At 44.1% G+C, this 12,687-nt stretch overlaps 1 pseudogene; it reads left to right on the top strand.

Moving 5' to 3' along the window:
- Window positions 1–9,438: 9,438 nt before the first annotated feature.
- LOC100942951 lies at window positions 9,439–9,861 on the top strand (annotated as a pseudogene).
- The last annotated feature ends 2,826 nt before the right edge of the window (window positions 9,862–12,687 follow it).

The following is a 12,687-nucleotide window of genomic DNA, read 5'->3' as shown; positions in this document are numbered from 1 at the left end:
GAACAAGCAACATACTCTCGTGGGGTCTTTCCCTCATGTTTTCCCAAGCTTTTAACTAGGAGAATCATGTTTGACTTACCCAGTGGATTTGTGACAACCGGTGAGCTGATGTTCTTCCATTACTTAAGGAGACTGCTTTCCCGGATAGAATGTGAGTCCAGATGTTTAAATCTCCTGATTTCATGGACATGGACATATGTCTAGGCTGTTGCTCCATAAACCATTAACCTCCAAATAGCAGATTTATCTTCCAGGGCCAACTGCAGGCCAAACTAGATAGAGATTTTTATTTTCTTATGTATTTGATGAATGGAATTTACAAACACTGATCTGGAGAAAGGTTTTGTAGCTTTGGCTTCAGGCTTCTCTGTGGCCCCAGGCACATCCCAGCATCTGGAACCACTCTTATGCCAACGAGGAACTCCAAACAATAACATAACCCTCCCCTTCTGTACCTGCTCTCTCAGATTCAGAGCCACCGAATAAGAAACTTATTTTCCAAAGGTAGAATTATCCCCCAGTCCACAGAAGTCTTAGCCAAGTTGTGTCACATACACCACCCCCAAATAGCAGGACATTTGATAGACAGCTTAGTATATAGCAGGAATAGTGCAAAGTACTTCAATGATACTTCCTTTGACTCTCACACAACAGCCTATGGAGTGATTCTTAATATCTCAATTTTACAGGTGAGAAAGCCATGTGGCTAAGGTGATGGATAGAATAAGCGGCAGATTCAAACCCAGGTGCACAGATTCCATTGACTCTGTCACTCTGTCAACAGAAGGCAAGTCTCAATGGGTCCTGAGAGCTTCTGAATTGGTGTCTGAGAACCAGAGGACAAGCTCTCTGCTACCAGAAATGCCACATGTGGTTCCCTTAAACACAAAGGGTCCCAGCACCAGCCAGTATGAAGAGGGATATACATGTGTCAGCAGAAAGAATTTTATATAATCTGATAAACATTTTCACTAAATGTTTCTCCTAGAACTCCCATTCATCCCTAATCCAAGAATCTTCTGGATGGAGAGATAGTGGTATGCCCTGTTGTTTAGCCTAGGCCTCAGGGATTCTTTTTTCTGAATTCCCTGGACCTTTCCCTGACCCTCCTTCAAGGGAACCAGTTGTGCAAGATCTCCAAGGCCAGGGAATGTTTCCAGTTCCTGTAAACATACTCTTTCCTGCCTTGGAAAAGACAGCTAAGATTCATTTTAGCATGTGGGGCTGCTGAAGCACTCAACATTGTCCACTGCACAAGGCTTTGTTGTGGGTACAGACTACATCAGAATCTTAGGATGCGGAAGCATGGATCATTTCAAGAAATACAGGAATATAATTAATATAATACATTGAAAAAATAAAAATTAATTATTGTCTTAGTAGAAACTGCACAATCATTTGTAAAATGATTTCAGCACATGGAGACATCAGAAAGCCATCCACTCTACTCATCTCCCATAAAGGAGGCTTAAAAAGAATCCATTAGGGTACAGCAAGGTTTTATGGTTACCAAAAATGTGGTCGGCATTTCTTTAAAGATGAAGAAAGTGGTGAAGTAGGTGAGGAGGATCCTGTGACTTGGTCGTTCCCAGGCAATGCATGGCCATCCCAGTTGCCGCCAGAGACTCATTTAGGAATGGGGTCCTCTTTCCAGTCTGATCCCAGCAGAGAGTATCTTCCCAGGTCTGTGCCAGATGGCCTACAACCAGGCTCAGGATTCCTTACTGATGCCTCTGAAATCTCTCCCTCTCCTATCTCCCCTTCCCTGAGGACTGGAAACCAAATAACTGGGCCTCCTTCCGGCTAGCCTTGTGTTGCTCCATAAAACCTGTCCACAGTCCTCCTCTCCATCACAGTCCTCTATGACGTAGACACAAGCACAGTTATTGATACTTGTGATAACTTGATGGTACATTGAGTGTTGGGCTATTTGATCTTTATCTTCCCAAACTTCTATTACAAGAAGGCCACCTGCTCCCTGGCACAGTCCCGAGGAGAGAGGAAGAATGGCTGTAGATGTACCCAGTGAAGGTATAGACCTGGCACCCCATCCTCAGGGAACATTTGGGGGGGACCTCAATTTGGCACAAAGGTGGAAGAACCCCAGGGATTCGAGGGCATGCCCATGCTTAAAGAAAGTTTTCCAATAACTTTTAGCAGTCACCAGTGAGGACAAGACTGCACTCATTGAGCCAAACCATTAGTGCAAATTGTCTCCCCTCCTCTATTTCCCCCACAGCAGAATTCCTGGCTACTGGTTTTAAGAATATTTATTAGTTATCAGGTGAGATACGCACTTCTACATATAGGGGTTTGAAACATTGCAGTGTCCTAAAGATGAGTTTGTCATCCAGATTTCCCAGGTTACGAGTATATTGGTCTAGCCCAGTCATGTGCTGGAAAATATATAACAACTAGCTTGTGAGAAGAGGGAAGGTGGGAAGAATGGTGATTAGTAAAAAGCAGTAATATCATTAATAAATGATTGGGTTTTGAAGATTATTATTTTTTAAATTCAGATTAATATGAGGATACAAATGATTAGGTTATATTGATTGTGTTTTTACGGTACAGTGCAAGTTGTAGTTGAGGCAGTGAGCCCTTCCTCCAGAGGGTGCACAGTACACCCTCCCAACGTGTCCATCAGCCAAGAGCTTACCAATCTCCCTCCCTCCTCAGCTTTCCCCTTTCCCTCCTCCCCACTTCCCCCACTTGAGGATAACTGTGTTATTCTCTCATAATGGCCATGTAATTTTTCTATTAGATTCGTACTAGTATTGGGTACGTTGGATATTTGCACTTCCATTCTTGTGCAACTTTAAGAAGAATGTGTTTCAGTTCCATCCAGACAAATACAAAAGATGTAAAGTCACCCACCATCTTTTTATAGCTGAATAGTATTCCGTGTTACACATCCACCACTGTTTATGAAAGCATTCATGAGTTAATGGGCACTTGGGTTGATTTCATGACTTGGCAATTGTAAATTGAGCTTCAATAAACATTCTAATGCAAATGTCCTTGTGATAAAATGATTTCTTTTCTTCCTGGCAGATTCTTAGTAACAGATTTGAGGGATCACATGGAAGGTCTACATTTAGCTCTTTGAAGATTCTCTATACTTCTTTCCAGGATTCTCCATACTTCTTTCCATAAAGGGTATATTAGTTTGCAATCCCACCAACAGTATAAAAGTGTTCCCTTCTCTCCACTTCTATGCCAACATTGCAGCTTTGAAATTTTGTGATGTGGGCTATTATCTTTGTTCCTAACATAATTTGTCAGTTCAGTTTCTATGGGTTAATTTTTAAGCTTCATTCAACAACCATTTCATAAAATTTCTGAAGCCTTTATTAGTTGGCTCTTATAAGCAAATACAAGCCTTCCCAGAATACCTCTCGTTGAGCTGAATTATATGAAGGTTCTCAAGTGAAAGACAAAAATTGTTCTATGCTTTTACTCCTCTAACTCCCAGTGTTATCACTTGTCCCATCTCTGACCTGATTTATCACAGAGAGACAAATCTATATGAATAGCCGAAAACAGAAGATTTCACATCTCTGAATAAGCCTTTCTCTTTTAGGGTTTATGAATCACTGGAGAAGGTATTGTCTCAAAAGCACAGTGCAGAGTGTGTAACCAGGTGTTTGCATACTATGCTATTGGTAGGGCTGCAAAGTCTTGGAAGCTTACCTAGATACCCTTGATCTTGGAGATTTGGATATATTATGTAGAGTTTCTGCAAAAGAGAAAGAGGACCTTTGTTGCTCAGGATCATTATATAGACCTATCTGGCCACAAAACTCTGTATATTGACTGACAGCAACTCTGAATCTTCCCACTCAGAAACACTAAAGTGAATGTCAGAGTACATTAAGAGTTTTACCCTTGACACCCACAGAAGCACTAGTGCAAATTCATTCCCAGTTCCCTACTCTGCAAAACATGATGTCTAAATCCTCCAGTCCCTCGGCATGCCCCTTCTCTGTCTTGTGGTGAAGCCATAAGCTAGAATTAAAACCTATATATGGGCAATAAAAATATTGTGAAAGTTCATGATGCTTTCCATTGAAAATAATGTTTTAAAAATTTGCTTGTAAATTTGTTTCAAAATACCCTAGGAGAGGTTGGAGTGGTGAGGAAGATGGAGGAAAATAAGATTGGTCATGAGTGCATGATTGTTGAAGGTATTTGATTAGTACATAAGGTCCTCTCTACTCTGGTAGGCTTAGAATTTTAAGTAACTTAAAAAATTGGGGAAAGAGCCAAAAATCCCTACTTGGAAAGCCAGAAGATAGATGGCTTATTTTAAATGCCCTTAGAGATAATGAAGACTTCCTTGTACTCTGTGTGCGCATTAAGTCAAAGGTACTGGCTTAATTGCTCCCTCAGAGGGGCTCTAAGGGGAGAGCAGAAAGACAATGCCCAGCGTTTTTACCTTCATCACTTCATTTAATCTCAAAAGCCTGTGACATCAGCATTAACACTATCTCCACTTTAAAAATGAGGCGCCAGGGGCTCAGAGAGGGTGAGTCTCATTCCAAGCTCATACAGTCAGACCTAGAAGTTTCGACCTCAAATCTGGGTGTTACTCTTTCTTTGGTGACACAAAGCCTCAAATCAGTAAGGAAGGGACCAAAACACCTGGACAGATGAACAGGAGAAAAAACTGATGGTCTGTGTATTGTTTCCTTCCTCTGTGTTCTGGCTCCAAATTAGCACAGATTTTAGATGCCTGCCTCCCTGTGGCTCATGGACCTGCTAGGAAAGGATTGTGAATGTGGAATGGACCAGGGGCCACAGCCTGGAGAGGTCAGGAAGGGATTCCTGTTCAACAAGCCATGAAAGGGAAATGAGATGGGAGATGATCTGTGAAGCTCATCCAGATCTCTCAGAGCATCAGGGGATCAGGGACTATCTCCTTGTGCACGGAGTAGATGAGCCGTCCTCCCCCAAATCCCACCCACTCTCCCCACCACTCTCTGCTCATCCTCCTGGGATCCGACTCCATGTTAACAGTCAGTTTTTTTCACTCCTTCTGATTCCTCCATTGTACACATTAACGACTGACTTCTCATGGTGATAGATGAGAACTGACCTCTCTGCACATTCCCCTTCCTCTCCTGTCCTGCTCTCAACACAGCTAGGTCACATGCAGGGGAAGTCGTCACTTCGTCATGCCCTCAGATATTTACTGAATGTGTCACATACGCCAGACTCTGGGGGTGAAGAGATGAAAACACATGACACCTGCTAAAGATATTAAGAAAGGCTGGGCGGCAACTGTGGCTCAAAGGAGTAGGGCACCGGCCCCATATGCCAGAGGTGGCAGGTTCAAACCCAGCCCCAGCCAAAAACTGCACACACACACACAAAAAGGATATTAAGGAAGGCTTGATGCCAGGGAGGACCATTACCTTGTATTTTGCCACTGCAATGGGGACTTGCAGTCAGGACAGAGAGTGGAGTCTACTCCAAATACAATAAGGATAAGTGGGTAGTGATAGCCAAGGAGCAGGGTAGGTATCAGTAGATGAGGAGTTACCAATAGGAAACATCAGCGGTAAAGAAGATGTCTTCTAGACTGACTCACCAGAATCCTTGCTGAAGGCAGGATACACTGATAAGATGCTCAGGTGATCAAATTCCTAGGAGGGATATTTTCACTAAACAGACTTAGCAGGATTCTTGCCCAAAGGTGGTTTTACAAATAGAGAGAAGGAAGCCAAGGGTGAAGCTGAGTCAATTCGAGAGCTAAAAGCAGGCTGAAAAAATGTAGGACAAGGAATGACTCTGTCCCAGAGGAACAGGACTCCAGGCAGAAGCGGCAGTGAATGTGAAGACCTGAGATGGGGACTGTGTCATTCTGTCGACAAATAAACAGCTAACATCTTCCCCAGCCCCTTCTAGTATCTACTTCTTCCTGGAAAACGTTGAACCACATTTGCCAATGTGATTAAAATTTCAGCATTTATTTAGATGTAGAAATGAGGGGTATCTCTGTGCTATTTCTTTAGTTTTCTCCTGATGAGTATGGTATAAAAATTAGTTTTTGCTATTGTATTTGAGGACTGACCTGTGTGTATTTTCATCTTCCCCTGCCTCCCTGCACTCCACACAGCTAGTTCACACACAGGTGAATTTGCTGCTTACTCTTCCCATCAGGTATTACTGAATATCTAATCTATGCTAGTCTCCGTGGATGAAATAGTGAACACACAGAGAAAATGTGTGCAGATAAGAAACACTCAAACTGATGTGTAACATATTAGAAAAGTAAACAAGGGTAAGACAATAGATAGGGATGGGCTGCTCTGAGAAGTATATTTGAGAAGACAGGGGATGAAGGGAATGATTAGGGGTGGGGCAGGCAGGTTTCTTGTGCTAAAGAAGCCAATGCTCATGACACCTGCTGAAGAACTTAAGGAAGACTTGATTCCCGTGAGGGGTGGGGACCATTACTTTCAGTGTCTTAGCTCTGCAATGGGATCTTGCAGTCAGCTCAGACAGTGAAGTCTACTCCAAATACAATTAGGATATGTGTGGACTTATAGCCTAGGAACCGGGTAAGGGATCAGTGGATGAGAAATGACCAAAAGGAAACATCAGAGGTAAGGAAGAAATCTGCTAGACTGACTAACCAGAATCCTTGCTGAAGGCAGGTCAGGGTGATAAGATACATACGTGATCAGATTCCAAGGATGGGTAACTTTTACTAAACTGACTTAGCAGGACTTTCTGCTCAATGTCAACTTTAAAAGTGGGGGAGGGAATCCAGAGATTGGGTCTAGCTGAGAAGTGGGCTGAAAGGAGGCTGATTAAAGTTAGGTTAGGAGGCTCGGCGCCTATAGCTCAACCGGCTAAGGCACCAGCCACGTACACCCAAGGTGGTGAGTTCGAATCCAGCCCGGACCCGCCAAACAACAATGACAGCTGCAACCAAAAAATAGCCGGGTGTTGTGGTGGGCGCCTGTGGTCCCAGCTACTTGGGAGGCGGAGGCAGGAGACTCGCTTGAGCCCAGGAGTTGGAGGTTGCTGTGAGCTGTAATGCCACGACACTCTACCCAGGAGGACAGCTTGAGGCTCTGTCTCAAAAAAAAAAAAGTTAGGTCAGGAGAGAGTCTTTGTCCTGGAAGGAAGAGGACTCCAGGCAGAAGCAGCAGTGAATGTGAAGGCCTGAGACAGGGATTGTGTTGTTCTGGCCTTGATGGATTCACAGCCAATATCTTCCCCAACCCCTTCTAGTAGCTACTTCTTCCTGGAAAGCTTAGAACCACATTTGCTGATGTTATTAAAATTTCACCATTTATTTGCATGTAGAAATGAGGGGCATCTTTGTGCTATTTCTTTAGTTTCCTGCTGATGGGTATGTTGTGGAAATTAGTTTTTGTTATTTTGCTTGTTCTTCTTGCAGCAGTAGCATTCCAGATCCAGGCACCAGCGTTATGACACAAAGAGAAAGAACCAGGCATCATTTCTATCCAGTGCCATCCAGCATGTTTGGACTGGATCTGCAGCCAAAAGGCATGGGGGCAGCAGACTCCTGATTCCTGGTTCATGGTGGTGCCTCCTGAGGCCAACAGTTCTTGCAGAAGCTCCATGATACTCCACGTCACCTTCCTGATTGTGACAGAGGTGGCAACTCTTTTGGGAGGCCAGTCTTAGCCGCTGTTTGGTCATTACACATTGTATTCTTAGATTGAAATATCAAATGTCACATGATGCCAAACATATGCACAAGTATTATGCATCCATACTAATTAAAATATAACGTTAAAAACTAAAACCTTACAATAAAATAAAAGATAAGTATAAAAAAATGTAAGCATAGGGTGGTGCCTATGGCTCAGTGAGTAGGGCGCTGGCCCCATATACTGAGGGTGGCGGGTTCTAACCCGGCCCCAGCTAAACTGCAACAAAAAAATAGCTGGGCGTTGTGGCAGGTGACTATAGTCCCAGCTACTCAGGAGGCTGAGGCAAGAGAATGGCCTTAGCCCAAGAGCTGGAGGTTGCAGTGAGCTGTGATGCCACAGCACTCTACCGAGGGTGACAAAGTGAGACTTGGTCTCTAAATAAATAAATAAAAATAAAATTTTTTTTTTTTCTTAAAGTAAGCATAAAAGATAAATCTGAAAAAAAGAAAAAGCAGAGGGTGGGTTGGGAAAGGATGTTTCTGGGAAAGCTTTACCTTACTTGATGAAAGGTGTGCACCCCACCCCTGTGTCTGGCAGAGTTTCAAGACTCAAAGACCTTAAAGTCTGGCCCAGGCGCTGTCTCTGTCTCTCAGAGTGTGTAGGTGGATCATATGTGGGTATAAGCATGATATTACTGCCATGATTACGTGAATGGAAATTATGTGCTAGGGTTACTCCAATCACGTGAGTCCTGTAAAAGCAGAAAGTTCTCTCCACCTGACGGCAGAAGGGGAAATCAGAGACATCCAGATGTTACCATGGGCAGCTTAAAGATAATAGGCTATGGGAGAAACATTGTGGGTGGCCCCAAATTGCCAAGAGAGCCCCTTTTTCTCTTTCTGGAGAAATGCTCCTTCACTGATACTCAAGAGCATTGGTTGAACCCTAACCCCAGGATCTCAGAATGCGACTGTATTTGAAGACAGGATCTTTAAAGAGACAATCACGATGAAATGTGGCTGTCTGGCTCGGCGCCTATAGCTCAAGCGGCTAAGGCGCCAGCCACGTACACCTAAGGTGGTGGGTTCGAATCCCCAGCCCGGACCCGCCAAACAACAATGACGGCTGCAACCAAAAAAAAATAGCCAGGCGCTGTGGCGGGCGCCTGTGGTCCCAGCTACTTGGGAGGCAGAGACAGGAGACTCGCTTGAGCCCAGGAGTTGGAGGTTGCTGTGAGCTGTAATGCCACGACACTCTACCCAGGGGGACAGCTTGAGGCTCTGTCTCAAAAAAAAAAAAAAAAAAGAAATGTGGCTGTCAAGGTGGGCCCTAATCCAATCTGGTGTTCTTATAACAAGAAGGAAATTTGGACACAAACATAAGAATGCTTAGGAACACTGGAGAAAGGATGGCCATCTGAGAGCCAAGGAGATTCATTAGGAGAAACCAAACCTACCTGCACCTTGATCTTGGACATCTAACCTCCAGACTGTGAGAAAATAAACGTCTGTGGTTTAAGCTACCCAATTTGTGGAATTTGAGGATGGTAGCCTTAGCAAATTCATACAGTAACCAAATAGGAGTTCATAAGACTTCTAACAAATATGCCACATAGGTTTTTGTTGTTGTTGTTTGTTTGTTTGTTTGTTTTCTCTTCAAAGAGGCGACCAAGCTGGTCAGTGGCTGCAGGTTGGCGCTGGGCTGGGTCGGACAGCAGGCTGCAGGGGCCAGGGCTGTGGAGGGGGTGCCTGCGCCTGCCCGCCTAGGTTAGTCTTGGCCCATGACCAAACAGAGCACAGAAGTCGAGACACCAAGCCCAGACCAGGGCCCAGGAGCAGACGCAGAGATGCAGATCTTTGTGAAGACCTTTACGGGCAAGACCACCACCCTTGAGGTAGAACCCAGCGACACCATTCAGAATGCCAAAGCCAAATCCAAGATAAAGAGGGCATTCCACCTGACCACCAGTGTTGGCTATTTGCAGGCAAACAGCTCAAGGACAGCTGCACTCTTTCAGATTACAGCATCTAGGTAGAGTCTACCCTGCACCTGGTGCATGGTCTGAGACTCGGCCTCACTGAGCCTTCCCTCCACCAGCTTGCCCAAAGTACAACCACAACAAGGTGATCTGCCGGAAATGTTATGCTCACCTGCGCCCCCTGCTGTCAACTGCCGCAAGAAGAAGTGTGGTCACACCAACAATCTGCCCCCCAAGAAGATCAAATAAGGCCCCTCCTTTCTCTACAGGGCAGCGTCCTGCCCGAGTCCCATGGCCCTGGAGCCTCAATAAAGTTACCCTGTCATTGACTGGAAAAAAAATATGCCACATAGATATCTGGTCCCCACCTCTGTCCTGAGGGCTTTTGCACTCTGCCTTTACTCACAGAAGGACTTCCTTTCCCCATTCCAGGTGAGAGAACTCTGATTTTCAAGGAAGCTTTCAAGGAAGCTATAATCCCTGACCTCTGTGGCAGGAGAGGAAGGAGACAGGCTGAGGTATGGGAAAGTGATGGGTGGTCTTACCTGGGTTGATATTTCTTCCCAGGCCTTGGTGATGATGAAGTCCTGGGTGCTGTATGGTGAAGGATAATTAAGTCCTCTATCACTTATGTGAGCTGCTTCACCCCTGGTGACCTGATCTCACCAAAATCTTTATGAAGGATCTCAAGGGCCTCCTGCTGGAACTGCTGCCTTGTGGTGCCCTTTTTCCTCTTTTTCCTGGATATTGGCATTGATACAATCTGCCAGTCTTGATTCTGGATCATCCTGCTCAGAAAAAGCCCTGGGAAGGCACAGAGTGACAGCATGGAACATCCGTAGAGGAAAAGCTGAGAAGGGAAGGGAGGCTAGCACAAAAAGCTGGTGAGGGAAGGGCAAGACCCAGGGATAGAGCCTACACGTGGAGTGGCTGAATGATTGGGGCCACCGGTGGATTACCACCACCCCCACTCCCTACTGCCGGGGTGGGCCTCTCCTCCCATAGGGAGGGAGCAGAGTGAGAGATGTGGGAGATGGGCACCCATGGAATTATTGGGTGCTCACATACTAGCTCTACTTTGGAGGGACCAAGGGAATACAGTCTGTCCTTAATCTCTTAGAGATGGAGCCACCTGCTTGTGGCCAGGTGCTTCCTCTCCAGAGCACAGGTGGATCTGGGCCTGGGTCCAGGGATCAGACACCAGGCTGCCTGTCAAATATTAGGGGACCAGGTCCCTGCTTCCCCAAGACCCTGACCTCACTGAGGATCATGAGGGTCCAAAGCGGTGGAACTTTTTGTGGATTGGCTGTGCAGCTAACTTCAACTCAATCTTCCAGGCATGGATGGTCATCCTTGAACAGAGACTACAGATCTGCCAAACAGATTAGGGAGGTCCTGCCCCCACCAGTGTAGAGACCACTTTTCAATCTCTACACACAATTTGGTTCACTGGGGCATGCCCCTCACATCAGTGATAGAGGTCAGGCAGTTTCCCAGAGCTAGGCTGTGGCACCCTTGAATGTTAGACATATGCCTCTGACCTGGGGCACTGGTCCACCTGCACAGTGGTCACTCCCAGATTAGAAAAACCAGTTCTGATCTCCTTGACAACCTGCCAACAAAAAAACAAAAATTGTGATGTTCATTTTTCAGCCTTAGAACTTCACATCCAAAAGTAGCTGTGTTTTTTTATGATACTGGAGCACTCCCTAGTGTCCTAGGAAGTTTTTGTTTGTTTGTTCTAACCCTCTATAGAACATAACCCAGAGTCAAGAAAGAAAAAACACAAACAAGGAAGAACCAACAAAAAATCACTGCCATCAAGAAGAATCAGATCAGATCAGGCGGTGCCTGTGGCTCAAAGGAGTAAGGCGCTGGCCCCATATGCCAGAGGTGGCAGGTTCAAACCCAGCCTCAGCCAAAAACTACAAAAAAAAAAAAAAAAAGAATCAGATCAGATCTTCTCACACAAGGGATGATAATGTAGTTATCTCAGATTAGAACTACAAAAAAAAAAAAATTATGGAAATGCAAAAACCATGAAGGGAACTGAAGGCAAAGAGGAAAATGATCAAATGAACTCCATAAATTGACCCAACAATTTAATGAAAACAGGACAAACTCTTCAAGGACCTCCACACAATTATACATGAAATAAAGGAGCTAAGAGAATTGAAGAAGTCCTTCAGTGACTTTCAAAATGTAATACCATGTTTCAGTAACAGATTGAAACAGGGAAAATAAAAAAATCTCAGAGCATGAAGACAAGGCTCTTGAGCTAACCTATTCACTTAAAGAGGCAGAAAATAAGAGATTAAAAGCAGAGCAATCTCTTAGAGAATTATAAGACTACATGAAGCATACCAACAATTTATATATATACATATATCCCTGAAAGGAGAATAGAGTCCCAATAGCATTAAAACCTTAGCCAAAAATATTATAATTGAAAATTTCTCTAATATTGCTATAGATTGAGACATTCACCTGCTAGATGGATATTGGAATCCAGGCTGACTCAATTCAAACAAAGAATCTCCTACACATATACTGGCCAAAGTCAAAATGAAAGAGAAAGTTTTGCAAGCAGCAAGGCATAAGGAAAAGCTCAGGATGTCAACTGGCTTCTCAACAGAAACTCTACAAGCCAAAAGAAAGTGAACTCCAATCTTCAATCTTCTCAAAAAAAAAAAAAAAAAAAAAAACCATTGCCAGCCTAGGATTCCATACCCTGCAAACTAAGTTTTGTCTTCAATAGAGAAAAAAAAAAATCTTTTTTTATATAAACAAACATTGAGAAATTTTTATTATGCTATAGACAGCCAACAGAATGAACCACCAGCAAAATAACAACACCCAGAAACTAAAGCATGAAGCCTATCTTCCACAATGACCCAAGTAATAAAACAAGGCACCATGCTCCACACAACAAGGTGATAAGAACTCCACACTACTTATCATTTCTCTTAATAAATGTAAATAGCTTGAATTCCCCACTGAAGGTACACAGAATGGCTGACAAGTGTATAAACCAAGCATTATATTTGCTGTATTCTGGAAAACACATCTGGCCCA

Source organism: Otolemur garnettii, unplaced genomic scaffold (assembly GCF_000181295.1).
Source record: "Otolemur garnettii isolate 467f Iridium unplaced genomic scaffold, OtoGar3 scaffold00108, whole genome shotgun sequence".
Classification (NCBI taxonomy): domain Eukaryota; kingdom Metazoa; phylum Chordata; class Mammalia; order Primates; family Galagidae; genus Otolemur; species Otolemur garnettii.
This window is presented reverse-complemented; position numbering and strand designations above follow the sequence as displayed.